This window comes from Zootoca vivipara, chromosome 6, assembly GCF_963506605.1.
Source record: "Zootoca vivipara chromosome 6, rZooViv1.1, whole genome shotgun sequence".
In the NCBI taxonomy this organism is placed as follows: Eukaryota; Metazoa; Chordata; class Lepidosauria; order Squamata; family Lacertidae; genus Zootoca; species Zootoca vivipara.
This window is the reverse complement of record NC_083281.1, coordinates 55,268,713-55,273,424: the sequence shown is the minus strand read 5'-3', so window position 1 is coordinate 55,273,424 and position 4,712 is coordinate 55,268,713. Positions and strand designations below refer to the sequence as shown.

At 45.6% G+C, this 4,712-nt stretch overlaps 1 non-coding gene across 1 annotated transcript; it reads left to right on the top strand.

Annotated features, from left to right (window-relative positions):
- The first annotated feature begins 2,664 nt into the window (after window positions 1-2,664).
- Window positions 2,665-2,828, top strand: LOC118088036 (U1 spliceosomal RNA). Its single transcript, XR_004692901.1, has one exon. It is a non-coding gene; the product is annotated as a U1 spliceosomal RNA (small nuclear RNA).
- The last annotated feature ends 1,884 nt before the right edge of the window (window positions 2,829-4,712 follow it).

Genomic DNA, 4,712 nt, shown 5'->3' with positions numbered 1-4,712 from the left:
TCTTACATTCTTTCATTCTCTGCTAGACTTTTGCTCCCCCTCCATCAACTCCCTGAATGTCATTCTGCTTCCAAGTGTTATTTATTAATTACACTCACATCGGTACCCAGCCTAGCTGTTTTCACAGCTTGGTATTAAAAAGTACATCTCCATTCCTCTCCTATATAAACTGGCTCTCAGCTATCTTACTTTTAAATTATTTTAGCATATTGGTTTTCTCTAGACACGTCCAAAATAAAAATAAAACCCACCATATTGCATTTTGAAAGCACCTATTTCGTTATTTTGCTGGAATCATAGACTCTCACTCAGAACAGTAATTGGTGTGACATGCACACACACATATGTATGCAGAATAATTTCTTTTTTTAAAAAATAAAGTTTTTTAAAATCAGTTGTCATGGCCAGTGACATTTTGGATCTGCTGAAAGTCCATTGCTATCAATTAAATGCAAATATGATGGAATCTTGGAAGTGGCTTGGCGTTCTTAGAAGACCTTGAAATGGCCATCTGACAGGGATTGTTTAGCTGTAATTCCTGCATTGCAGGACTAGATGACCCCTGGGGTTACTTCCAACTTTACAGTTCCAACTCTACGGTTCTATGATTCTATGAAATTTCACATGAATCCCCCAAGCCCTTGGCTATTTTCCCCTCCCATGCTCCTCCAACTCTTTGTCACATCTCTTTGGCAATCATTTCTGCTATTCTCTCCCTTAATGTTACTGATTCCTCTCTGCAATCTGGGGGGCACTAGGCTGGGTTTCCCCATAGCAGAAGCAACTTGCTTGTTGATGAGAAATATCTACAGGAGACAAGCTCTGAGACTAGGACTTGTAGGGTATAGTGGACCAGGAATGACCCATGGGGGCCAGCTGACAAAGGGCTTAGGTAGACTGGTACTGCAGCCTATATGGCACCCTTAAAACACAGAGGAGGTTTGCAGTGGGAAATAGTGCTGTTAGTGCTGGATAAAATGTGCTGGATTCTGATTGCTCAAGGTGAATTTTGCACACACATGAATGAAAACCCTCCACTCAGCAAAGCAGCTCACAACGTTGTGTTTAAAGGCCTGTTTACATGATTTTGAATGTACCCTTTGGGCTAGGTCACATGACAGCCTTAGAGGAATTTGTGTGTGTGTGTGTGTGTGTGTGTGTGTGTGAGAGAGAGAGAGAGAGAGAGAGAGAGAGAGAGAGAGAGAGAGAGAGAGAGAGAGCACAAATGGGTATCACAAAGAAAACATCAACATCATAATGGCATGGTTTGCCAAAGAAATGTTAGGCAAAAGTATGGCTAATAAAGCAAATTTATGCACCGCAAAATATACGGTATGCCTAAGTTTGCTCCTGTTGGAGGCACTAGATTCTTTAGTAAGTATCAAGGTGTAAAGGTGTGTGAAATCAAATTGAAAAAGGTGAGCAGTGACTGCAAAATCCCATTTTTGAAAAATGGACTTTTAACGCTGGCCTTGTTTCTATCCCTGAGCTTCAAGCCGTATCTCAGTTATGAAAAGGTGAAAGAGTGGCTGACGCTATTGAAAAAGAAGGTTATCATAAAATGAAGACGGAGCTATAATTGGCTCTCCTGCTGATACAAGTGAGGAAAAACAATTAGCAAAATGCTTTAAAAAGGCTAATCTGAAAGAGTGGTTGCCTAGAAAGTCCATTCCATTAGGGTGTCAGCACTCATAAAACTAATCAAGAGCCTTCCTGCTTTGCTGGGTGACGCATCAGCTCAAAAATGAAAGGCCGGTGTGCCTTTTCCCTTGTATGCATCATTTTGTTTGCACACTTGTAATGTTATGAAACAGAAGCATTTACTCATCATTTTCAAAGGGTGGACTTATGCCCCTGTGTGAAATATGATATCATGCTGTTTGTTCCAAGTTGCTCTGTGAAGCAAGGCTGCCTATAAACAGTATTAAGAACAAAATCATTATCCTGGAGGCCCGTTGAAATACAACATTTATTTATAGTTAGTAAGTGTCCTGTCCTGTCTGATGGGCAGAGGAGGGAGGGAGAGATAGCCAGTGGCAGTATGCCTCTGAATACAGGATGGTGGAAACCTGTAGAGGAGAGAGTGCTGGTACACTCAGCTCCTGCTCCTGGGCTTCCCATAGGCTTCTGGTTGGCCACTGTAATGACAGGATGCTGGAACAGATGAGCATTTTGTCTTATCCAGCAGGGCACTTCTTGAGTTTTTAGTCCCTTTTCAAACTCAACTCCCCAGCCAGCTTCACCACCTCCTCTCTCCAGTTCTCATTCATCCTTGAATCAATTGTCACAGGTAGAAGAAGGAGGAGAGCTAAGATTGTTTTTCCATATTTGGAACTACTGCCTGTGACTGGTTCCCTCCATTTAGTTGTATTCCTCATTATTAAAAGTTCAATTAATTTTGTTACTTGCTCATAAGAATTACATTCATTGGGTTGGATCAAGACTTCTCTTCATACTTTGAGTGTAGACCAACTGAAATCAATGGGACTTAAGTTTGTTACCAGTCCAATTGATTTTCAGTGAGTCTTGCTTTAAGATCGACTAAGTAATCCATTTTGCTACTGATTCACTTCTGCAATTCCATTCATTTTTGTTTGCCATTGCTGGGAGACTGTTCAGGCTTCTGTGGCCTGTACCTTCAAACTGCTTTCTGAAAAGTGGTACATACTTACCTGGCAGGGGAGAAACCATGATCCTGAAGGTGGTTTTCCCAGGGTGAGGCTCATCCATTGCACTTTGGGTGTGCTGACCCCTGCAATTTCCCCAAATGTGGGAAACTCAACTGCATAATTTGTGGTAGTGAGGGCAGGGGCGTTGCTAGCTGCTTTGGCACCTGGGGCGTCAAAGCGGAGGCACCCCCTGGGGGCAGGGTGCCACTCTGCAGCGTTGTGACGTCACGATGCATGGGCGTGACGCCCCTCGCTGGCATGCCCCTCGCCTCCGTCTAGGGAGAGTGTGCGCCGCAGCAGGAAGGGAGAGTGCGCATTGGCTGAGCAAGCCCTGCAGCACCTAGCGAGGTTTTTGCCGGGCGGCTGCCGGGACCGGCTTGCTCCCTCAGCCGACACACGCCCTCCCTTCCTGCTGCGGTGTGTGCTCTCCCTAGTTGAGGGGCAGGCCAGCGAGGGGGGTCACAAGCATTGTCTCGCTGGCCCGCCCCTCGACTCCACCCAGGGAGAGTGCGCAGCAGCAGGAAGGGAGAGCGCACGTCGGCCGAGGGAGCAAGCCAGACCCGGCAGCCACCCAGCGAAAACCTCGCTAGGCGCTGCAGGGCTTGCTCAGCCAACGCACTCTCTCCCTGCTGTGGTGTGCGCTCTTCCTGGACGGAGATGAGGGGCGGGCCAGTGAGGGGTGTCACGCCACCCATAAGCGTGACGCCACCTCATGTGCATTTTGGGGCGGGGCGCAGGTTTTGGGGGCGGGGTGGGCAGCCGTGATGGCGCCCCTGAGATCACGCCGCTCGGGGCGGCCCGCCCCCACTGCCCCTATCTTCCTACGCCCCTGAGTGAGGGACTGCGCTCATGAAACAAAAGTATTAAAAAGTGGTATATTAAATACCTTAGCAGCAGCAGCAGCAACAACAACAACAACAGGTTAGCAATTCCAGTGCCTCTGCACGTCTCCATGTGAGGCACTTTACTCCTTTCTTTTTCTGCTCTTTTATTCTAAAACAGTGACATGCACCTTTTATGGTTCGCCTTCCGGCCATACCTTTTCATCTCCACCTCCAGAATAAACCTCTTTATCTTTTCAGATGTTGCAACATCATTTCCCAATGCAGTAACCAGCTCTGTGCATATATTCTAAGTGAGTCATACCAGCTGCTTAACCTTATCATCATTTCCTTGAATTTACACTATAATCTTAAATTACCTACTCAGAAAAGCCTAATTTCCTTCCCCCACATTGCACTTCACCCTCCTTTCTTAAAAAATAAAAATCACATCTCTATATTGCCGAGAGATAATATGCGGATTGAAGGGCTGCCTTTCTGCTCAGGACTTCTCCTTCTTAAGCCCATTCATTCAGTGCCTGCAGCTTTTGACACTGTGCCATGATGTATCACTTCACATTTCTCAAAAATGCAGATTTGCTTTGTTGAGTATAGAGAGTAGCAAGTGCTAATTTATCCTTCGCTTTCTCTTGTCTGCCTGCTATTGCACCGCAAACCTAAAGTAGAGGTTACCTTTCACTGAGCTATGGTGCTTCCTATTCATGAACGTTAAAGCAGCGCTGTTGCTCAGGAATATTGTGAACCAGAGATGATATGCTGAAGGACAATAATCATTTTTCTGGTCTATCTCTGCTAAAGGTCTACCTGTACTTTGCCCACAGGCTGGATCAGCAAGTCTCAGGAATTGCCATTCATTCACCAAGTTGCCTAAGAGTACTTACCTAACCTCATCCCTACCGAGTAAAATGGCTGACCAATGTGACCAAATTAACCTGAGCAACTTACTGCTCTTTACCCCAGCTCATAGGTGCAGAGGAGATGAATAATCTGCCAACATATATAATGCATAGAAAGGAAATAAAAATAAAATACCTTATTTGGCCCCAAAGCAACCAGTTAATCTTGAGATACCAGAAACTGGAAAAGGTCAGTGTTGGGGCTGAGTTGATATGCATCCAAATGCCAATTCAATCTGTGCCCTGCCTCCCTAGTGTAACTTTATTCCCAGCCAAAACCCACTGGATTGGGTGGAGGAATGGCT